The 24,644-nt window shown below is 49.6% G+C and overlaps 1 long non-coding RNA gene across 1 annotated transcript; it reads left to right on the top strand.

Moving 5' to 3' along the window:
* The first annotated feature begins 529 nt into the window (after positions 1-529).
* LOC147598722 (uncharacterized) lies at positions 530-2,021 on the top strand. The gene is made up of 2 exons (XR_015260301.1): positions 530-573; positions 1,829-2,021. It is a non-coding gene; the product is annotated as an uncharacterized LOC147598722 (long non-coding RNA).
* The last annotated feature ends 22,623 nt before the right edge of the window (positions 2,022-24,644 follow it).

A 24,644-nucleotide genomic window follows, 5' to 3' on the forward strand; every position in this document is an offset into this window, starting at 1 on the left:
AGTTTTTGTTGTTGTTTCATTTTCTTGTCTTTTTTTTTTTTTTCTAATTTTTTACATCACTGCAAATTCTGGGCTGCACTTTACTTTTTTTTTTTTTTTTTGGGAGACAGCTTAGGCTACGTCCCCAGAAACACAAAAAGGATCTGAATTAAATACTTTGCAGCAATGCTGCACTTTACAGCCCTGAATTGACGATTAAACCTCACGCTCTCTCCCGACCAGCAGCGTAGAGGCTGTCTCCTCTAGAATAAGTGGAAGACAAAGCAAAAGGGCCAGGTTAACTTTGGCTGTCGACTTCAGTGGGCTTATGTCAGCGGTTAATTTGGCTTAGAGAGATTCTGGTTTTAAAAAATAAGCCTCCAGTTTTCCTCTTGTCCTATCGGTGCCTTTTTGGTGGGGACAAATCCAGCAACGACACCCGTGTCCCTGGCAGAACATGAAACTGCCAAGCCTTGTGCTGTCGCTATTTTTTAGCAGCGTGAACATCTACATCTATTCCTCATGATACGTTTCAAGCATTTCACATCATGCGTACGTATCTGCCGTCACTGGTCCCTGAGATGCTGCTTGCCGGTAAGTTTGATGGGATATGCATTTTGTTAGCTTCCCTGGGAAAATGAATTTCCTCACTTGTTTTAACTTCTTGTTTTAAACTTGAAAAGGGAGCAGTAGGGAGTAACCTTGCAAAGTAAGAAGGATATTTAAGAAAAAAGAAAGAAAAGGAGAGTCATTGTTGAGCAGGCTTTTTTTTTTTTTCCGCACAAGAAACACTATTTTTAAATGTTAGCAATTTGAATATAGAACTCAAAGGGATTTTTAGCAAAATTAGTGCAAACTCTGAAATAATACCGTAAGAGAAATTCAGGCTCTTTGCTACTAACTCCTTAGGTATTTGATAGGCTCGGCTCTTGCGCGGCAGAAGTTGGATATCGTTGCAGGGGAGAGCTGTAAAGTAACCTGCACCAGGTGGAAGTTTGATGAGATTTATTTTAAATAGGTGCATTTAGGGCATGTTCCACCAGCTCTGCCTTTCAGCCCATTACAGAGCAGCCTGCACGCAAACCAGTGGGATCTGTTGTCCGTCACCTCCGGTGCTATTTATATGGGTAATTTAATTTAACACCAGCGGGAGGCTTCCAAATAACTCTCCCCAGCATGGGAAGGAAAATAACCTCTAGTGCATATTCACACAATATTTTTGACCCGCAGGGATGACTGGGTTTGGGAGGGGACGTGCTTTGCTCTCTTTGGAGGAGAGCCGAAGGCAGATATGCCCCTACCCTTGTTCTATTTTATTTAAGGGATTTCCTAATTCTCCTCTCTCAAAGCTGGGTCTCCCGGGCTCATCACATCCCTGCCATTTCCTTCTCCTAAGCCCTTGCATTTGCTGTGTTATATTAAACTGCACAAATCACCTCTACCTTTGTGACGAAGCCCCTATGCTGGAAATTTTTTTTTTTTTTTGGGACCATTGCACAAAACCAGTTTCGACAATAGCCCTATAAACAATTGTATCGACCCAGGAGCCGTCTGTGTGGCTCTTAGGGGATGGGGACATGATAGCTGGGAAGCTCCGAACCGCTTCCCAGCCTTGCTGTGCCAGCCGGTGTTTTGGGTGATGGTCTCTCGTGTTTTGGCTATCATGACATTAAGCCTCAATGGAAAAGCAACTGCAACTGCCAGTTTCACTGAGGTTGTAACCCACCCATCGCAATATGGTGTACGTCTGCGCAGAGTGAGGATTTAGAGGCTCGTGGAAAGACGCCACATGCTTACTAGCCAGTGAATAGAAATAAAAGAGTACTAATTAGGTCTGTGATGTTGGCAGATGGATCCACGTGTCAGGAAAAGAAAGCACTGTGCTACACAGAAATCCAGCCGTCGTACAAGTGTATTCATCAATATATGTAATCCAGGAGGAAGAGCTGTTCCACGTTTGAAGAACGCAACGCTGATTTCAGCTCCTATGAAAGATGCAACCTTCCGAACCGAGCCATGTCTGAATACATCATTTAACTTATCTCACCGTGCAGCTGTCTTGTGTAATTCCGAACGTCACCAAGTTTGGGGAGATTTCTGAAAGGAAATGTGCTCGGCATTTCTTCGGCTGCCTTTATTAATGGAAGCAGAGAGGGAACAAGTGGATACAAATGGTTTCATTTGGCAGGCAGGATATACTGATTCCGGTATTTTATCCTGCAAGTATTATTAGCTGGAGCGGAAGTTTTCCAAGCTGGGTTCCAGTTTTATTTAGTGCCTTCGCATGTCCGGGGCAAGCTGGCAGCCTTGGCTGCAAATCTGATGGCCCAGATGAACGCAGAACACGCCGACTTTGCCTGCCGGTGTTTTAGACCTTGCCCTGCATTTCCTTGCAGCTCCTTTATTTCGGCTCCCCCCAGAACGGGGCGGCAAGAGCTGATTGCCTGCTTCAGCTCCCCCGGCGGGGGCTCTGCATGTGGAACCCCAGTATTTTGCCCGTGCGTTGGCCGTGTCACACGCAAACAGGCTGTGCTGCATCCTGCCAGGTGCTGCCCCTCATACTGGTGCTCAGCAGCAGCCAAGCCCCAGCAAACCCTGGAGGCATTCGCACCCCTCACTCAGGGTGCTGGTCGCTGAAGAAACATGCTCAGCTTTTTTTGGGAGCTGTCTTTAATTATTGCACTCAATTAGTCACTTCCCCCACCCTCACACTGTATTTATAATTTTTTTTTTTCCCCGAGTCACGAAAAGGTTGTAGCCAAAAGCTTTAGAAATGGCAGATGATTCACAGAGAACCCCCTCTCCTGCTTTGTACTCCCAAGAACTTTGGGAACTGGAAAGCAAAGTGATTTTTGGACTAATGCAACTGCTCATGCTGGGGCCATGTAGCGATAAATTGCCTGGCCTCTCCCTTCTCCTTCCCTCCGGTGGCTCTGGCACCGGCGTGTGGTGATTAATACGGCATCGCAGGTAATATTAAACACCCGGGAAGGTTCCTGTGAGCCAGAGGCTATTGGGGGCCATTCCACAGGCTGGAACGAAGGCTGTTAGGGAAAATGTGGGCATTGCAATTTCATAAAATACGTGAAGAGCTGGATTTAAAGGAAGACACACCTCCCTGCTTTGGGAGGAGACCCCAGAAAGGCAATACTTGATTTTCCCAAAGCCTTTTTCTGCCTGCTTGAGTTCTTGAACTGTTAGAGAAAGCAGGAACATTTGGGCCCTATCAGTGTAATAGCAAATAATAGCCTCACAGTTTACTTGTCTTCCAACGAAGCCTTTCATACACCCAGTCATTTTCTAACAGATGGGAAACAGGTATGGAGGAAACCCAAGCAGCTGGCCCAAGGTTGTATGGGGCGGCTGTGGCAGAGCCGGAGCCGAGTCCCAGTCTGCAGATCGTGAGCCAGATCCCCCGTGACAGGGTGACATCCTCGCCTGGCGAGCGACGGGAGATCACACGCCGAGAGCCGAGCCGTGTCCTGGACTGTCCTCAGCCTTATCTACTGACAGAGAGGGTCTCAAATTGCTGCTGAGCCCTGACGGGTGCTGCAGCCTGACCCAGGGCTGGGATCTCAGTGGGAGCAAGAGCGGCTCAGCATCTCTGTGAGTGGGAGCCTTGTGCAGCAGCGTCTGTGCTCGGGAGAGTTGAAGGAGCTGGTCATCTAGCAGGATGCATGCATGTATTTGAATATAAGCATATATAACCTAGCTCCCACGTGCCGCTGGAGAGGTTCAGCTCAGTGCCATGGTATTGAGCCTACCCCGTTCCGACTTGCGGCATTCCCGGTCGATACTTTATTTTGTACAGCATTCCCCTGTTAATTTTCGTTTGGTGGCCTTTGCGGTGAGGTGCAACAAGGTACAAACCCCGCTGGAGGGCAGAGAGGGCAGGTCCCGCGTCCCCCTGCCAGCCTGGGAGCACGTTGCGGAGGGGATGGTCTCTGCTGGGCTCCCCGGCATCTGCTCTGGGAGACCCTAGGCCCAAGGGATGACATCTACAAATCTGCCAGGCTATTTTAAACAGGGCCATCTTTTTTTTTTTTTTTTTTTTTTTTAATAAAAAAACACTTCACTGAAACAGATGCTTGAGTTGTTCCTTAATCTAGAAGGTAACTGCTAATTAGTTTTGTATACAGCATAAGCCTTCGCTCCACACGGCGTATTTTGTGTCAGCGAAGGATCCCTGTCAGGGACTTAATCTGTTTGCTGTCCTCCCCCGGTATTCAAGAGAGAAATGGAATTTCCATCACCAGCTCTGCCTTTCCGCGCTTATCGTTTCTCTCTTAAAAATCGAATCGGGAATCCGGTGTGGCTGAAATGAAATGTTTTGGAGGAGGGGACCAGCCCCTTTCTGTAGCCCTGCTCACCCTCCCACGCAGGCTGCGTGGCTTCTGGGGGAGCCCACGTGCGTGTCGTGGCTGCACGGGAGGGTTTTTTTTCCTTTCAGCAGGGCCCCTCTGCCGCATGGGGATTGCACATGTGTGGGAGGAATACAGTGCACGGCCCATTTGAAGTCTTCTTTATAAATATTCAATTCCCATTGACGCAATGGGCAACCCAGCCAAGCAGCCCCTCGTGGTCCTGCATGCCAATAATTTGCAGATTAAAACTCCTCCAACGTGCATCGCCACAATGGGCCCTGCCTTATCTGGAATGGGCCTGTGGAACTATTGTGGTGATAATCTGGGGATTAAGAGACTTTAATAAAAAGCTTTGACATGACAGGTCATAGCCGCTCAGGAAAAAAAAAAAAAAAAAAAAATCAAATCTGTTACTCCCGAACGGCTTAATCCTGTGTGAGCTGGAGTCCTCGATCTCCAAGGGTGCTGGGGGAGTTGGGAGCAGCTCAGCACCTTGCTCTGGGAGCTCGAGATCCCCTGGGACAGGGCTAATTGCCTTTGAGCTTGCTGTTCTCAGCATGCCCTGAGCAGCCAAGCTGGGGGGACTCCAGTGCCTTTCTGGAGCTTTTCTTAAAACCCACTCCCCCCAGGACTGCTGCTGCCCTTGCCCCTTGGCCGCAGAGGACCCCCGCTCCATCCGTCCTTCCGAGCTGGTTGCGATGCTGGCCACGGCACAGCCCAGCTGCGGTCCTCACTCTGCTCCCCGTGCGTTTTGGGGAGCGCTCCCGGTTCAGCCGCCCTCCCGGACCCCACGCCGAGCGTACGCCCCTGCACATTAATTACATCTGAGTTTCTGATGACAGTGCAACGCTGCAGCAGTCCTCATCCAGCACTTGTGTCTAAACAAATTGTTAATATTTTAAGTGTCTTTCATGAGCCCGAGTCTAATTAATTAAAGGTTTATGAAAAACAATTAGGTTTTGATAGGGATCACCTTCTCTGGAGTCCCATGTCTGCATGGAAAAAGAGAGGGGTTAGAAAGGCTCAGGTTGAAATTTAGAACTGCAGTGAATAAGAGAATACACAAATCCCACATGGATTGGGGAAATTAGGACATTTGGTGCCAGATTGTCTGACTAATTAGATTTCTATCAACTCCTGAGGGACTGGCTGATGCAGCATTTTAATTTAAAGCTTCAGCAGCAGCAGCAGCAGCTTTTTCCGTTCTTCTCATGCCCTTTATCAAATTGTCTGTGTTTTCAACGTGCAACCCATTTCCTTTCGAACGTTGTGCCTCTACAAGGATCAAACCTTCTTGTTCCGCATTTTCCTTTGAACGGGAAACCAGCTCTCTGTGTCTGCAAGGGGATTTTCCCATAACGTGAGGCACGGCATTCCTCGACAGGCATGTGGGATACTCTCGTATGGGAGAAGGCGGAGGTATCTGAGTTACCCAGAGCACTGGCTGGTCTTTGTAAGTGAGAGCATCTTCAAAAACTGGCTGAATAGCTTAACCGGGCACCGGGAGCGCAGCTCTGTGTTTCGGATCAACTGCCTGGCAATTTCTTGGAGTTAGTTCATTCCCATCCTCAGCCTCCCGAAATGAAGATCAATGCTGGACCGGCTGCTCCCTGCAGGGAGAACGGAACGGCACCTCTTTCAATTACATCCGTTTAAAATCTGGTGATGCAGTTCTTCCGCATGCAGATACAGGCTGGGAAACAGAGCAGCTCGGTGGCGATGCTGTGGAGCGAGCGCAGGTCCGGGGTCCCCGTCCCTGAGCTGCGCTGCCGGGTCAGACGCCTGGTTTAGAGCCAGAGTCTAACTTTTCAGTCCCTGAAGTTACGGGGGCTGAACTTGGCCTTAGTGTGCATGGAGCAATGCACAAATTTGTCCAGAACTGCAAAATTGTCGGGTTCTTACTTAGAAGGCATAAAAATTTAGTGTTAATTGCCCCAAAATTAGTGTTATTGAAATAGAGTAAGTGGGGTTTTTAAAAGCTGTTTCTTACTTGGCAGTATGAGATTGCAAATATTCCCCTGCCCTATTTAATGAAAAATTATTATGCTATTATTGCTATTTTATATGATGGATACATAATTAGCAGGGTCTATAGAATCATTTCTTCTCCCATTTTGCTCTACTTCTTCCAGATTATTTTATCAAAAAGAAAAAAAAAGATAATGGAGTTATATCTTATACTTCAATGAAACTGAAAACTATTATTCCTCTCGATAACCAAACCCAGGAAAGTCAACCATTCCCGTGAATATTAAACACAAAAAGTACATTTCAGATGTGTGATGAAGCTGCTGCTAAGTCTTTAACTCATTGCTTTGTGAAGCTCAGCGGTGGAGGGAGCTACAATGAAATGATGGCCTCTAAAGACGCGGAATTTCTCAGCCTCCATGGGTTGAATGCAGGCCTGTAACATTATTGAAATGGTTTAACTTAACCTCATTTTCCTGTTAGTATCTCGTTGTGCTTTTTGGGGAAGGTTATATAACACTTATTTACTCCTGTCCGTGATCGCTAGGTGCTAAAAATGGTTTAACCTCGCCGTGTTTCAGCCAGATGCATCCCGTGAAAGGCAACAGGAGCCTGGCCAGGACCACCAGCCCTGTCTGCGGCCTGATCATTTCCATGTGTTAAAGAGGGAAAAGGCCAGAGCCCGAGTGATTGGTGAGATCCCACTAAACTGGGTAACAAATAAACAGGACAAAAAGGACATTTTTAGCCCCCAAGCACCCAGAGCTGCTGGGCTTTGCAAGGTGCCCTAAGCATCACGACAAGAGCAGGTGAGTTTGAGCTCCTCTGAAAGCAGAGCTCTGATTTAGGGTCCTAAAAGGGATCCCGGGTGCCTTGGAAAGGTAAGGGTCTCTAATTCTCTCACCCAGATTTGTGAACCTAGAAAGTGCTCCCACAGCTTTGTGCTGGTGCTTTTTCACCCTTGAAATGTCAGAACAGATAGAAAACGCAGCATGATGATGACGATAAAACACTCTTTCAGGAAACTATTTCTGAAGAAAAATGTTTTTTTCCCCCTTATTTGCTCTCCTCCTGTTTCTCTCTCTGCTCAACAGAGATATATAATAAATTTCCAATATATTCGGATTAACTAGAAATTAATTTTCTTTCCTCTCCTGTTTCTTTCACTGCAAGAAAAGCAAAGAAAATGCAAAGCCATCGCTTTGCATTGATGATACTGATTCATTTACCTTTATTTGGTTTTAAACCCCATTTTATTTTCAAATTAAATTGAGGCACATCCAGAGAATAATTTCTCTCATTGGAAGGCCGTCATCAGAAATGCGGAAACCAGGGTTTGCTCAGCCGGTGTCTGACACATCTTCGCTACCTTTCCCCTCAATGTCTCTGCATTTTTCTGCCCAGTACCACCCACAGAGCCGGTATTTTTGCAGCTTGCACCTCGCTAAGCCTTGGCTGAAAGCGGTGGGGTGAATCTGGGCTTTGGATGAGGGCTGCAATCGTTTTGTCTAACCTGAATTTCTGGTAATTATTTATGCCCTTCTCTATAGTAAAGAACAGATTGCACTGGTGGGATAGTTTCAAAAGAAAGTTAAAAAAAAAAAAGCTGAAAAGTTATATGTTTGTGCTTTGGACACAAGAAAGTAACAAACCACCATGCGCCTCTGCTCACTCTGATGCCGGTGGAAACCCCACTGGTGATTTAGGTCCGTGGGCCCTTGACCAGCTCCCTCCAGTCAACACGTCTCGCTTGCCTGGGAAGTGAAGGGAAATCTATTTTGTTTGTAATAAAGCTGATTATCATAGATAAATGTATCTAATTAGTCTCATTTGCTGACACACAAGCCTTTAATTGCAAGTTGAATAATTAGACATATCTGCATATGCAAATGAATAGGGTTATACTATGTCACTCTTAACATGATTTCTCTGGAGACAAATAGCTCTCTATATTTCAGGAGAGAATATGATATATTAATTTACGTAGACAAATAACTTTATTTAGAAAGAGTCACTCTCATGTTTGTTTATATAAAGCAATAAGAGAAGAAATAGAAGAGATTTCATGTGGAAGGAAACAGCTGGGAGACACTAATCTAGGAGGGGGAAATCCTTGCAAACCATAATGCTTCTCGGGGGTGAGCGATGGGAGCAGGGAGCGCTCCGCCAGCAGAACCCTCCGGACGGGGCCGGACATCCCTGGGCAGCTGGGTCAGGAGCTGCAGCATGCGGCCGCGGACTTGCAGGGCCCACCGCTCCCGTTCCTTTTCACACATCCCACCATGCCAACTGCCTTCCTCCCGGCTGGCATTCCTGCATCCCCCGTCCTCCTCGCTGGCGGATACATGACGTGAGGCTGAAGTGCTTTGGCCTGTTGTTTTCCAACCAGATGGCTACTGCGGCACGAGCCTTGGCCTGCAATTTGGGGCGAGTGCATGCCAGATATAGGTAGCCCTGCTCTGTCTGGGTGCGAGGGGAATCCCCATCAGGCGGCGGGATGAGGGGGCTGCTGTCGCAGGCACCCTGCTTTGGGCTGGGGCAGACTGGACACACAGCAGCCAGTTTCCATCGGGCTCCCGACGCTCGCTGCCGGAGCAGGACACTGCGAATGTGGCAGGAGTGGAAATCCCAGTTCAGTTATTGGGGAGGGGGCTGCTGGCAAACCTGCCCGGGGGGATGAGCAGCAAATGAAGCGGGGATGCACCCCCGTGTGCCGGCAGCACCCCTGGCCCGGCCGGTTTTAGGGTGACCCCTGACGAAACCTGCTCCCAACCCCGCCTCCCCTCTCCGGTCCCTTCCAGTCCCTCCCAGTTCCCCCGGTGCCCCCCCCCATCCCGGGCCGCTGCCCCCCCCCCCGCCGTTGCCGCGGCAACCGCGGGCCGGGTGCTGCAGGGGGCGGGAGGCGCCGGCAGGGGGCAGCACCGGCCCGGGCCTGCGCGCGGCGGGGTGCGGGGGGTGCGGGGAGGGTACAGGCAGTGCCCCGGCTGATTGCGGCACGGGCAGCATGCGGGATGCCCACCTCCCGCACCAGAGCTGAGCAACCGTCGTCCCTTCCTGGCTGCCCTGCGCCGTTCCCGGGCCTGGAGCCAGCCCCGGCTGGGTGGGGTTGGATTTCCATTTGCACTCACATCCCACGCGTGCCAGGCAGAGGTGGGTGGTGTTTTGCCCCCCACCATGGTCACAGCAGTGGAAGGATCGTCATTTGGGGCTGGCTGGTGGTGGGCCATGGTCCCCCGTGTTATCCATGCAGCGACGCAGGGATTACGGACGCGATTCCCATTCAGACCTCAGATCCCTGTGAGGAAGCCTAAATCACCTTCAAGATTTCTAAAACAAGCCTGAGTCATTGGCTTGGCAGGATCCAATGGTGCAACCTCCTTCTCATCATTTCTTAACTTCCTCTTCCATCCTCATTTTGAACTTTTAATTCTAGCATTGTAGCCTCAATTTCAGCTTAGGGACATCCATCAGGACACAGCTAGGGAAGCTCTTGGAGAGACAGGTGTTCCCCTGGTCCGTCCCTCTGCCCAGCTGAGGGAATGATCACCTCTGCCATCAGCCTGGCTCAAACGTGAAATAACTGCAGGTTACCCAAAGGCGTTCATGGATAAAGTGGATGTTGGTTAACTCGGACTTTACCAGGAAAATACAGCTATGAGCCAAGGAAAGCTGTGGTAAACATCTACGCCCTTAGTAGACTCGTACAACACCTGCACTGCTATGCAGACAGCGTGTCTTCAATCCAGCTCGTACAGGCACTGCGATAAGAGAAAGATGGGAAAAATGGCTAGTAGGACATCCAGACCTCTGTGGTGGATTTTCTAAGCAAATTGCTGGACGATCTCACTACGGTGCTGTGTCGTGCCACAAAGCTTTAGGATTCCCATGACCAAAAACCTCCCCAAGCCCCTAGAGACATTCAGGGTGCGCTGGCGCTGCAGGGGTTAACCAGCAGAGAGGGCGGAATCTGCATAAGGCTGATTTGGGAAAAAAAAATAATTAAAGGCAGCTTAGCTGAAATCATGGCTGAGTGGGGCTTGGTGAACGGCATCTCTGAAGGAAAACCTTCCCTGGATAGGCGCTGCGGCATTGTGTGCGGGGTGTCTCGCCGGAAGAAGCCAGCGAGGCCTCTAATTTGCCCGCAGAGCACCTCTCTGTGAGACGTGGGTTATTTATGGCTTCTGGGCTCAGTGCTGGCAGGGTGCAGGAGGGTGCTGGCGCGTGGTCCTTGTCACCGTAACGCCGCAGTGTGACCTTGCGTGGAGCCACCCACCCCAAGGCTGAATCAAAGTTGCAGTAATTTACCTCAATGATCAGCTCAAGATGAGCCTTTTCCCACTGCATTATTATTATTATTATTATTATTATTATTAAAAATTCCTACACAGCAGCATCTGGGAGCTGCATCCAGCCCCGGTCCGTACTGTGCAGCCCAATCCTCTCTCCGCCACAGCGATGTGAAGCTCCCTGTGACTGATCCCTTCCTTTGCTCCAGAAACCACTTCTCGCAGGGGTGGACGTGTGCTGGGAGCCACCCTGCATTTCCACCCCTAAACTGGGGACTAGGGGAGCACCGGAGTGCCCTAGCTCCCACTGACCCTATGGCTGCACCCCCCCCCCAGGAGCCGCACCCCGGCAGCGCGCTCCTCCGCGTGCCTCTGAGGAGGTGAAGTGATGCAGGCGCGTTTCTGCAGCTCATCCCGGGACAGCTCGGTCCCGTGCTCACGTTTGCCTCGTGACACCCTGAGTCCTTACGGGTTTCTTTCTCTGTGTACGGGTCTGCACACATATTTCTGCACACCCCCCACCCCAATCCGTTTTTTTTGGGGAAGATGATGTCACAGTGTCATGATGTCTGTCTAAAACCCGTCAAGTTGTCGTTCCCATTCATGCTGCCCTAATCCCAGCGGCTTGGTGAAGCGCGATCAGACCGCATCCTCGGCTTCGGAAAAGCCACGGGGCTCTTTTCCCTAATTTGCGGTTTGATTCTTCCTGGCCGGGCGCAGCATTTTAATGCAGGCTGCGGCTCAGTGTCGCCCTTTTTATTCTCTCTAACAGTTTCTTTGCCTTGTGACAGCATGGAGCGTTCACAGCACAACCAGGTCCAAGGCAGAGATGAATTTCCTCAGCTATGAAACAAGCAAAGCAGATGATTGAATAAAGTTTCTTTTCCCCGCCTGGGTCAGTGGCTCTCTCTCGCTGTGTTACGTTCCTAACTCCTGGCCTCAGCAACTCTTACCCAGACCCGCGAACCCTGAGCGGGAAATGCTGTCGGGTTTCTTCTGCCATTGAGAACCCGACCTTTTTACGCAGGGCCAAACGCTGCTCTCGATCCCCCGGGTTAATCTGGAGTAAATCCCTGGGATTAACCGGATTTAACCCCATGCTGGCGGAGCGGCTGAGCGCAGACCTGACCGGCGGCGTTGCCTGGGGTCTACTGGGCTCCACGTCCTTGCCAGGAGCCGCGGGCTGGGAAAAGCGATGCTCCCAGAAAGGACCAGTAAACCATCCCGTATGCCACGGGCAGCGGCGGGTCCGCCACCTCTGGGTGAAAAGCCAGAGGGGATCCATCCAACATCCCACAGCAGCTTCCCCGCTCTCCCCTGCCCTCCCCGGGATGGGGGGCACAGGGTTTCGTTTCAGTGGGTGAAACATTTGGGCCCTTTGTTTGGCCGAAGCGAGGAAGATGCCTAGAGCCGTGCTTTTTCTGCCTGCCCAGTGTTTTCTTGGCCTGATGTGGATGAGGAGAGGCTCTGCCTCTGTGGGACCAGGGCAAAAAGCTCATCCTGCCCCTGGGGCTGCATCCTCCCGGGTCCCTTCATCATCACATGAGGAGGCCGTGACTTGGGCTGGGCGCTGGAGGATGGCACCAGTCCTGCTGGCCTTGGGTGGGTGTGATGGCTGGGGGACCACCTCACCCCCCGCCTCGCGCACACCCTGCCCTGCTGCTTCGCTCCCATTCGCATCTCTCCCTGACCATCCCCGGCCAGGCTTGTGACGGAGCGAGTCCCCTTTTGCTCTCCCTGTGTGTAACCGCGGGAGGAACGCTCACGTCCCGCTCCCCAGAGGCCCCTCGCTCTCCTCCGCCGCTGTCCCGCCCTCGCCGGCAGGACTCTCCCGGCCGCGCCGCCGGCTGCTTGGCGGAGGAGGCTGATGGAACAAGCGAGCAGCACACCCCAAAGATGTGTCATTGTGCGACGCGCTTTCAAACCTTGCCGCATGTCACTGTGTCACAATTTCAGTTCATTAAGCGGCGCGGGGAAGACGCCGTGACATCAAAGCGCTCCTTTTCCCTCTAGAAACGGGAGCAGTGCTTTTGATCTCAGCCCCCAGTATCCCCCCCAGATTCCTATTTACTTGTACAACCCAAGCCTACGGGGGATCCTGCGCTTGATTCCGCCATATGTTCTGGGGCGGTTTCCGCTGCTTCCCTGGTTTTCTTTGGGAGGTGATTTGTCGGTGGGGGGAGGAGTAAGCAGTAATTTTTTTCTGTTTATTTATTTCCACGCTACCCTCTGCTCCGTGGGCACAGCAGGGGAGGGCACCTAACCCATTTCGTGTCAACCAGTCGCTTTGAAGCTTGCCACCATCAAATGCTTTCATTTTGGGGGGAACCCGGCCAGCTGTTTGTTTGCTTCCCTGCTTTATCTGGATTCAGGGAGATAATCTCCCAGGACCCCGCGCTTAATCTGTGAGCCGCTGATATTGCGTGAGGTATCGAAAGGGTCCCCTCTCCCCTGGATCGCTGGGGTATTTCCAGCTTAATGCGGAGTTTTACAGCATAACACTCATTTTCGGGGCAGCAGAGGACACGTGTGTGTCTAACAGCACAAACTGCTCTTGACTTTAGTGGGGATATTGTAACTCTAATTCTGTGCCAAAAGGTGGCCGTGTGCTCTGTATTGCAGGAATATTCTGATATAATTGGGTTCCCAGTGAGTCCTTAGGATGTCTAACAGCAGGGTTCAGCTGCTGTCTGCATCCGAGCAAGAGCAAGGGATGTTCCCCTGGGTACTGACACACTGGGCATGAGCTGAGGACGGGGGAAAACTCATCACAAGTGTGAAACCCCAACTTCTGTGGGCAGAAAGAGGGACCGGGTCTCAAAGCCAATTAGCGCAGGATCTGACTCGCACTGTGTGAGCATCTGACAAAATGGAGTGGAAATGAATTCAATTCAGAGACATCTAATTTCATGAGAGACTCTCTAAGAATAATTCTGCCGCAGACGCTTAAAGTGATTTCAACATGAAAAGCAGGAAAGACGGAGAAGATGATAGAAAATGACTGCAGAATTTATACCTTCTCCTCCTTCCGCCAAGCCCTGCACATCCCGCGCGTGTCCTGGTGTGAAAGCTGGAGAAAACGGTAGTGCGAACAAAACGGTTTCTTCTGTGTTTCTGTCGCCCTGGAACAAAGAGATGACCAGGGAAAGTGTGTGGAGCCGCCCTTCCTGGACCCACAGGGACCCGCTCAGGGGGAAAATCTGTGGGTTTTTAAAATGAAGTTTTTTAGCAAGGTTGTAAGTGCTGCTTACGGGGTGAGAAGAGGCAATACGTAAACGCCCTGCGCTGGTATCGGTCATTCTCACTGTCCTGGGGAGCTCCAGATGAGACGTCTGTGCCCTGTGGCGTGTTTGGGCAGCCAGATCTGAACCGCTCTGACACAGCGACTGGCGCTGATAGGAACACATGACCACTATTCTCTTTTTTTTTTTTTTTTCCCCTGCATTTTTCCTTCCTGCTGTTTAGGAGGTTTAAACAGCCTTGATTTTCTGTGGCTGACAACACACCCCATATGCTATTTATCTTGTCAGAACTCTCTCCCTCTGCCCTCAGCTCCCATTTTGTTCTCATTAATAGCGATTATGAAAAATGGGGCTAAATACTTACTTTGGTATGATTTATCCAAATGTTGAACTGCGTAATTGGAGAAGCTAAGACATTATCCCTTCAGATTCTGTCAAGACTCAATTTCTGCATTTGATTTAATTTTTAGACTCATGACCCATAACAGTACGTGTATTTATTGCCTTTATGGTGTCCTGGCTGAACAATATATCTATCAGTCAGACGCGGGAAGCCGCGTATTATTTATAAGAATTTAAATAGTCGGTGTTTTTTAAGAACGCTTGTCCTTAGCACGCCGTTATTAACACGGAGCCCTCGATACAGCGAAATTGAGAGTCAGCTGGAAGGAATGCCCTCATAATGAAGATACTTAATAACCGGCGTCAGACTCCGATTTGCCTTTCGGTGACAGTGGTGACGCAGGAGCAAAGGCGGGGGAGCGCTTTGCACAGCGGAAACCTCCCCTGCCCCTTCCAGGGCTGGAGCCAGCGGCTTCCTCCCCTTCCACTCGCCGCTGGAAATGGCTCAGCGATGGAAGGCACCCACGCACCGACACGTAAAATTTGGTCCTGCCTGTTTCAGCTCCCGGCCGGAGATGTGCACGCGCGGTGTTCATACGAGCGCGTGTCGCCGCTGTTCTGTGCATCCCTCTCCCCCTTCCCAATCCGTCATTTCCACACCTGGTTTTTTTTTTTTCACAAATCACTTTTGCACGGTTTTGGCCCTGACGGCCAGCTGAATGCAAATGCTCATCCGCAGCGAAGCGCAGCGCTAGGATGGCTCGTCGACGCGCGACTCGAACCAAAACCCAGACTCCTCCCAGTTCAAAGCCCAGTTTGGTGGGGTAAGGGCGGCCGGCGCGGGTCAGCAAGCGAAGCGACAAAGCATCACAGAAACTCAACCCTGCCATCGCATCCGCATCGCCAGTGGCACCGCCCCACTTCCCAAATCGGCACTGACACTGTGTTGAAATAGTTAATAAAACAAGTAATCAAGCTGCTAATATCTGCAAGCACCATTTTGGAGAAAAAAATAATCGAGCAACGGTCGGGGAGTACAGTTAATGTACAGAACGATTACTGTGGGCAGATGCTTAAGCAAGAGCCACAGTGGCAACAAACACGTTACTGTACAGAGCAGCAGTTTGCAGTACCAGGGATATTTTATTTGCGATGCCAAAATGAAAAGGAATAACTCTCAGATGAAGCTGAGGCGTTTATCACCAAATTTTCTCCAGCAGCCTTTTCCTTGGCGTGAAGCCTGCTAACACACGCGTGTGCACAGCGACACAGTTTTAGCATAGTATTATTTGTTGCACAACCTAATATAATTATTTAAAGCACGCTAATTTACTGCTAGTGGTTTAATATCAGTGGTCATCTTTCTTTTAAACACAGGCGCAGTAAGCGGTCAGGAGAGCTGTCTCTGAAGCAGACCGTTTAAACAAAAGCTCCCCGTTGCCATTTTCCATAAGGATCTAACCACTAATCTTTTATTTTGAACCAGCCCTGAGACTTGGGCACGGCTCTTCCCTCCTTGCGAGACTATTCCAGGGAACAATGAGAATATTGATTTTTTTTTTTTTTTTAGATTCGTAATACCGCAATGATTCCTCCGCCCCTCCCCGTATTTTCCTTAGCATTCGGAGGGTTTTGACCTGCTTTAATTGCTACAAAGCTTCTCCTATTTTCTGTTGTCAGTGCCAAATCGCTAACCTGCTCCCTGCCGCATGGCAGCGGTTAGGACGTCTCGTTGCCCCGTTAATCCCTGTTCCTCTGCTGTGCATCTTCCTCTGCGAGGAGCAAAAACCACCTGGAGAACCCCAAAGCACAGAGAAAAAGCATCAAGAACATAAAGAAATGGGCTGGGCCATCCTGCTTAAAAACCTACGGCGCAGGGGCACGCTTGCTGGGAGAGGGCTGCCAAGAAGGAGTTCTACTGGTTTTAGTTTAGGGCTGAAGGTAAGAGTGGGAGTACCTAAAATGGGTTAACTGCAGTGCCCTGGGTTTGTCAGAGAGATTCCTGTCTATGCAGCCATTCAACCTGATGGGGAGAAAAAAAAGAGAAGTATTGTCACCGATTATTTTTTTAATTAGACTTCACCTTTCAGAAATCCCAAATTTCTAGTCATGAAATATTTTCCCCTGTAGTGAACTCAGCTCGATTTTTTAATGTGTACATGATATTTCAGTGGTTTCCCTGCCTTTATTTTCAAAAAGTTAAAAGAAAAGTCCACATTCAAAACACTGTCTCAGCTGTAATAACCACGTTGTCGCTCTGGTTTTGATTTTAGGCCGTATTCTGCATATCAGTACAACCGAAAGCCAGCAAAACTGCTCTGTATCTCCATTTTAAAAAATTGAGACGGTGACCTACTGCGTACGTCCTTCTGCTGTGTTATGGACCAGGCAGCGACAACAACCCTGCATCAGCTGAGCTGGCGTCACGTTAAAGCTCAGCTTTATGTTGTTTAAAATTTTGACTGCTTTCAGTCCAAATTTTAAACAGAAACAATAAGCTCGATTTTCAGAATGAGGTCAATGGAAATGAGAGAACCTTGCCCAATAAAGAACTGGTTTCGGGGCCTCGCACACAGCGGGGTATTTTCCCCGCACGCCGGAATTTGCGAAGGGCCGTGTGCTCCTTCCCATCGACTTCCATGAACTTTGCGTTTATCCATTCCTCTAGTGCTCTCTGGTTCCTATGGGAAATCTCCTTAATGCTGGAAATCCGGAGGTTAACTAGCTACAAGCAGTATTTAGTTATTAAAAGCATTGGCCGGGCTGAGTGAGGACGCGTTTCTTGTCCAGCAGATCCATGGCTCCGGCTCGGGAAATGCACCCGGTCGAAGCCGAAGGGTCCCGTCCGTTCCCGGGCAGCATTGCCGGCCCCGCTCCGACGGCATCAGGGACGCAGGAGACCTCAGCCCCTCATCCCGGGGTCCTTCACCGCAGTGCCCGGTGCACTGCAATCGCTATTATTGGGATTTTTTTTTTTAATTATATCGGTTGTCTTTTTTACGGTCAGGCAGTCAAGCGTCAGCATCAATTCCGAGAGTTAATATTGACGACCTCTTAAAAGTGGTTTAAATATTGAAGGGAAAAGGGACTCGCTCTGGGCTTCCTCTCTTTGTGGTGCTCGTCAATAAAACCTGAACTCGCAGAACAGTTGTCACAGCAATTTTTGGTGTCTTGCGCTGACATGATGCCTGAGCGGCAAATGTCGCTGGAATTTTTCAAATGAGCAAACTGCACTTATTAATTATGTTAATAATCACGACTCCAGATAGCTGCTCAGAGGAAGACAATGGCTGAAACTTGCTCCTGGTAAAAGGGGCAGCGGAGCAGCCAGTGCCTTTGTTGTTTTTAGAGGAAAAAAAATCTTCCTCCACTTCTCGGGAAACAGCCCTTCGCACATATAAACCAGGATCCTCAATATGCATAGCTCCATTTTGACCCCCACGCTATTTATCGATTGCCCCCGCAGTTACGCAGCGCTGCGTTTGTGTGCGCCGGCGCTCTGCGTGCCGCGTATCACCCCTCCTTTCCTCCGGCGGCGCCTCTTTGGAAAAACGCCTCTGATTTCCCCTCAGAGTTTGAGGTCAATAGGCCATAACTGATGATTTTGAACCTATAGCCAGACCTAATTTATGGATCGTTTCGGGTGTGGTGTGACTAACAGTTTCTGGGAGCGGATCCTTTGTGCGCAGCCGAGATCCAGGCTTTAGGGGCGAGAGGCGTATGGGCTGTAGCGACGCTCAGTGCTATAGCAAAGTCAGATCTGCCTCTCCATAAATTATGCATAGTTCTTATCAAAAAATGTTTGTATTTCCTAATACAGCTCTGGATCATCTCACTTGAGCAAGGGAAACGTTAAGAGGAAGTCAGTTGTCACGTATCAGAAATTAATTTTCATTTGCTAAGCATGGAATGCATTTAGTTCTCAAATTTTGTTTATCGGGCTAATATTGACAAAATACGGCTTTGCTTTCCTCACTCTCTGACAACTTAGGCAATGTTTGCCGTGGATGAAAGGTTAGGGTGTTACATTACAATATGTAAACATTAATAAAAATATATATATATCTCTATCTCCTGATCTCCAGCAAGACGGCAGCTGGCATCGCCCGGACAGCGCGGGCTGCCTGCGCGGAAGGCAGCGCGGAAGCCGTCCGGGACGGGGGCTGCGGCGTGCTGCGCGCATTGGTTCGGTTTTGACTTAAACTGCCTCAGCAGCTCTTGGGAGCCATCCCCTCGCGCTTTACATCGCCGAAACCATCTGCTAGAGCTGTGCCTTCAATCGCCTGGTCCTCTAGAGGCAGCAGGGAGAAAAAAGGCAAAGTGAAATCCTTCTGTGGAAAGTTTGGTTTTTTTTTTTTTTAAAAAAAAAAATTAAAAATTAACCTCTTCAAGCCTGAATGAAGTTTTTGCAACCCCAGCCCGGGTCAGGCAGAGGCTGGATTGCACCCATCCCTCAGGAGCTCGCGGTGCTATGGGGTGCCCTGAGGTGAGCCAGGTGCATCGCACACGCCAGGGAGCAAACAAACGGCACTGGCAAAAGCCACCGATGAGGTTCGGATGTGACCCGGTGCCAGGCGCTGCCATCAGCAGTACTGCAGCGTCGGGCTGCGTCAGCGCACAGCGTGCCATGAGCTCAGGGAACTCGGCAAGAATAACGCCATGGGGAGTCCAGATCGAAGACCGAGCTGCTGCTCTCTCCCCGGGGCTGGAGCCGAGCATCCCCGGCTGCCTGCAATGCTGCAGGGGCAGCTGCACACGTGCAACGAGTGTGTGAGTGCTCATGCTCACTCGCTACAGGCTCTGACCCACCCCCAGCACCCAGGCACCGCAGGGTGGGCTGGAGATGAACCCACAGCCTTTAGCTCTGGATTTATGGCTGCTACTGATCCTAAGCTCACCTTTTGCCATGACAGTGTCTGAATGCAACATTGGGGATTAATAAACGGGAAAAGCCGGGACCTTAACTGTCAGGAATATAGTCGATGTGTCCAGCACTAAACCCAACAACCATAAACCACGGAGGAATCCACTTCACCTCAAGAAAAACCCTGCTACCTGGAGCGTAGTGTTAAGAGCATCAAGCCAAGGTGCTAAGAGAGCACAGCCATCGCTACAAGGAGTTAAAAGGAAGCAAACCTCCCTGTATTTTATGTCACAACTCTCCCTTTCTTTTTTTGTCTGCGTGTGTGTGGCCAAGCCAAGTTCTTTTTTAGCTCTACCCTTTTGAAAACTGCTGGTTACAGACAAATTAAAATGCCAGGACTGAAATTGCCCACGTTTGCCCCTAAGGGAGCCTGCGCTGTCATCTTTCATTAGATGCTGGTAGAGCGAAAGCCCAAGGCAAAGTGAGAGCTGGTTCCTAAGAAAGGGCTGCGAGCCAGGAGCTGCATCTCTCTGCTCTAATCTTGCATCTCTGTCCTTTCAAGTTTAAGCTGAGCAATGCTTTCTTGGACATGTCTGTTTTCATACTGCAAATTTCAGTCTTAAAATCAACAGCAAATATGAACCGGGTATTCCACAGAGTCCTAAATTGTCAAGACAAGCCAATGCATTTTCTCGGAGCAATTTGATGGTTTTGTCTCGTGTCAGCCCTTACATCCTCCAGCGCAGATGATGCATTTGGACGGTTTAATAAAGAGCTGTTTAGAAATGTGACTGTTATTATTTATTTTTTTTTAAATAGAGTCACATAATCTTTCAGTAACAAAAGTGGGATTTTCCTAATACTTTCTTTCATCATTTTGAAGGAGGGATGGTGGCTGGGTAACACAGAGGTGAAATGCTCTAGTTTGAGAAGAGAAAAAAAAAAGTCTAAAATTATGCCTGCACAAGGAGCTTAATAAACCATAAAGGCCAGTGGCTTTCCAGGATCCTTTCACTTTGTGTTTGATTTAGAGATGTGCTTTGACTTAGAAAAATGGGGCTGCTCCTCGGTGCCTGCATAGGCACTCGGCCGGGCAGGAGCCTCCGGAAGGAGCAGAAGCCCAAATCCCGTTCCTCACCGGCAGCTCGAACTGCACTTTGCTGTTGGGCCCAAAGGATAAAAACTTCCTATTGCCAGAAGCAGTGAATAGATGAGGAAGAGGAGGCTCTTGGACACCATGTCTGAGCCACCTTATCCCTACAAAACCCTGCTGAGGAAATCAAGCTGGGAAGCCATACGGGGCTGCCTGGCCGGTGCAGCCTTTGCATGGACGGCCACCACGGAGCTCAGTAGCAGGTGGCTGAACATGGTATTTTTAAGGCATGCAGAAGTGTCGAAAGCCTGCAGAAGCCAGCCCAGTTGTTTTTGCTCATCTGTCGCTCTAGGCAGTGAAATAATTTACTCCGTTTCCATCCACCTTCTTCTATTTATTTCTATCAAGTTACGGTGGGGAAAGGAGCCGCCTTAGATGGCTCTTACTGTCCTGGAGTCAGCAAAGCCTCAGTTTTCAGACCGTTATATCTCTGTGCTCCTAATCTCAGTGGTTTTGTTTTTTTTTTTTTTCCTAGCTGGTCCTGAATTAACTGTTATTCTGTGTATACAACACAAAGCAAACAACTGCACCGCGAAGTCCAGCGGGTGCTTCTCTCTGCGGCAGGCAGGGCCGCTTCACTGTATGACATCCGCGATTGATGGAGCGCGTGAACCCGTAACGCAAAGTAAAGAAAACTGGAAAATACTGTGTTCCAGAAGTTATTGGGTAAGGCGGTGGAGAATTAATTCTCATGGCACTACGGCTCCAGAGGAGGCAAAAATAACAAGCTGCGCTTAGCAGAAGTAAATACCTGTGACAATCCTATGCCATTCTGTGCTGGGCGCCTCAAGACCCCAAAGTAAGAGGAAGCATTTTGGCTTTAGTCTGGGGAGTTTCTGCTGCACCTAAGCACTCCGTTGGAAGGCATTGTGGTGGGGGGCGTATGAGAGGTCTTAGCAAGGGCAAACATTCCTGCGATGCAGTAACTTGGCTTTTTGACTGCAGATTTTCTTTGAGTGCATCCCAAAGGCCTGCTTCGAGCATGCAACGAGGAAGGTACTTCCATGGCCTTCACTGAACAGCACTGGCACTGCTCTGCCTTCCCAACTTCACTCCTCCACACCTTTTAAGTAAATTTATGCTCATACACCGCAGATGAAGTTTCACCTATCCTGCCTGTTGCCAGAGGCTACTCATTTGGGGTAAAGCAGAGGTTTAATCTCACCTACGTAGTCTAAATAAAACCAGAAGAGTGAAAAGCAGCAGATCAGACGTTGGCTCTCATTTTGCTCTTACTTCTCCTGACCCTGCGGATAATTTTTCCAGACTGGAGGGGTGGCAAGAGTGGTGCGTGCACCCAGCAAGCCTTTGTGATGCCCAGCAAGGATGCAACCACGTCTCCTTGTTTGGCTTTTCTAGCCCTCTGCTATCCATTCTATGGGATATGGGCATGGAAAAAAAACAACTAAGTCTCTAACTCTTTCCAAAAGAAGCCTGGGAACAGCAATCAGGCAGCAATGGTGCCTGGTCCAGTGCAGTTTCGAGGCAGTTTCTCCCACTGGATGCAGAGACAGCTGCTCTAAAGAAGCCACTTTGGCCATAGAGCAAAGGTTGTGGCAGCAGGAGCCGCGGGGTTGCAAGAAGGTCTAAAATCCAAAACACCATTTAGTTTCCTGACTTACAAAAGAGGATAATCACGCTCCCTTTACATGAGTATCATGCCGTTTAATTAGTAAATGTTTAATTTGTTAATGCTTTCCCTGGCATGGAAAGCGCTGCTGAACAGCTTCTTTCCCCAGCCGTGTAAATCCACGGCAGAAGGGAGGGACATCTGCACCTTCTCGGGGCCGCGCCTGCCGACCCCCCCGTTCCCCTGCTGCTCTCCCCGCGTTTATTCACTCGGTAGCTGCAGCGAGTGAACCGCGGCTCTGGCAGCCCCTCCCTGCAGCACCTCTGCAATGAGCCGCGCAAGCCCTTCCTTGGAGCGGGACGAGAACTGGGAAGGGGATCAGCTCTCCTGGTGCCCACCACCGCGCCTCATTCAGAGCTGCCTGCAGAAGACACGTTGCAAACCTACGCATAAAACACGTCGTTCTGCTCTGTAAACACTCAAATGTGGGTTTATTCACAATTCCAGCAAATAAGATTATCAGTGAAAAGAGAGGGAAGCAGAAAAGAATTGCAGCCTTGCTTAAGAAAGGCTTAAGTTGAAATTGGCTTAAATGGGTCTTTTAAGCCAATTTCTCCAATCAAGAAGAAAGGCTGTTTGAAAAACAGATCAAAACAAGCCTCCTTTCCTTGCAAAGGGAGTTGATCAGAACAGCATTTTCCATAAAACGGGTTTGAGAGGGACCATGAGGAGGCTGGGGCTGATGCCCTGAGCTGGTTTGTGCCTCCATGGCACGCACTGCGGCGTTCCCATCCCCTTGTGCCGCTGTTTCACCGCCTTCCTCTCCCTCCCCAGGGGTTAGTTTGCTACGGAGACGGATGAAAAGCTCCAGAAAGGTTTCCCTTTCCCTGACCCTACTCCAAAACTTCCCTGACCACAACGGCCTCTGGGAGCATCCCAGGTTTTGCAGAGCTGGGTGGTTGCAGAGATCCGGCTCACACCTACCCTTGTGCTGTGGGTCCTGCCCTTTTAATTCCTGTGAGCAGCTTATCTGCCTTGCCTTATCTCAACCCTTTTCTTCTCCATGATGCCTTTCTTACCCTCACCTTCCTGCCATCCTTTTTCCTGGCCCAGCTAAACCCAGCTGCCCCTTTTCCACCTTTTTACCTGAAGCCACATGACTCCCAAGGAAGTGCTTTTATTTTTTTTTATTTTTTTTTTTATTTTTTAAGGCTCTTGACTTTAAAAAGCTCCAGTTTTGAAGCTCAGTGGTGAAATGTAACTCTGACATCAGCCTTGTGGCACCGGAAAAAAAACCTGCTATGAGCGTGAGGAGAGCTGGACCCTGTGGATCTTGAGCGGCTTCATGTTCCTTAGGAAAGCTTAACACACAAATACGCCATGCAAAAGCCGTGCATTCAGCTCTCTGCAAGCTGGTGAGGTTGGCTTAGAAATAATGAGGTTTAAAAATAGAGTAAAATACATTTTGGGCAACTTTCATCCACTCCTTGGCTTTGGAGTGGTTTTCAGTTTGGCTCTGGGGATCACTTCAATCCCATTTCCAAGTTCTTCTCCGTACCCTGGAGGGCCAGACATCTACTTGAAGAAATCAAATCAAATCGGAGATTGCCAGAAACCCCAGAAAAAGACTGATGGTTTTGAAACCAAACAAAATCTTCACTCCAAATGGAAGCTGAGTCCAGCCTGACAACAAAAATCACAAGCTGGCAGCACAGCCCTCCCAGCGAGGCATCCGCTGATTAGCGCTGCTGCCTCATTAACATGCATACTGTAATCTCATTTGCTCCAGGATTGCTTTGATGTTAATTCCAGCGTTTTGGTGCAGTGTGGTACTGCACTTTGTGTTTCCAGGCTAGCATCCCTGTCTTCTGCAGCCCCAGGCTTTTCTTTCTCCAGTCTGCCCTTGCTCTGGCCACTGAAGCACCAGTCGCCTTCACCCTCCCACCTTGCAGCCTGGCCCCATACTGGTTGTGCTCTCCTTTCCATATAATCCTCTCTCCCTGTCATTTTTCAGCCATCCTTTCACTTTTTTTTTTTTAAACCATATGGACCTTTTTTACCAAGCCCCAGAAAGTGCCGCACTCGGTGTCTGCGTGCTATAGATGCTCCTGGGGACCGTGCACCCCAAACGCCCTGCACCCCACCAGGAAACACTGGCTTCCGTCCTCCTGGGTGACCCTGAGCTGGAGCACAGGAGATCGGCACGAGAAGGCACCAAGCACGCGCGGAGTAGTAAATCCCGTGTACGCCAATGAAAAAATAAAATAAATGCAACAAGAAAATGATTTGTAATAAATGCAAAAAAAAAAAAACCAAACAAAACCCAAGTGCAGCATGGACAAGGGCATCAGACGGATGTCCAGCGAGGCAGGGGAAGAGGTTTAACGCAGGTTGTTACTGGGAGCTGAGCTACCAGGACAGCCAGATGCATGGCTGGGGTGGGCAGGGGCTGGGGATGCCGTAAAGAGGTTTTGTTCAAAGCAAGATGGGGACCTCACCTCCCTGCAGAATCACTCGTTTCCACACTTCTCCAATGCAGCTTCCAGATATCCCAGGCATTTACGATCCTGAGGGCTCAGAGCCTCCTCAAAACATGGGCAGGGCAGAGAAGCTCATCTGCTTTATTGTCTGGGAGATCAACGACTTTAATAATTAGCATCTTACTTACACATGATTTCTATACTCAATTTGAATCTTAATTAGAGACGGAGAGGGGGATTTAGAAAGCATGATGTAGCACAACACCGCCAGTGTCCCTGCCCGCCCTCTCGCAGGACCCCGGGCAAACCTGCTGCTGCATCTGGGACATCTCATGGCTGCTGCTCCCCAGGGAGCCCTCGGTCCCTCTGGCGAGGACACTGGCACTGGAGGGTCCC

The sequence above is a fragment of the Chlamydotis macqueenii genome, chromosome 16 (assembly GCF_036417535.1).
Source record: "Chlamydotis macqueenii isolate bChlMac1 chromosome 16, bChlMac1.mat, whole genome shotgun sequence".
Lineage (NCBI taxonomy): Eukaryota > Metazoa > Chordata > Aves > Otidiformes > Otididae > Chlamydotis > Chlamydotis macqueenii.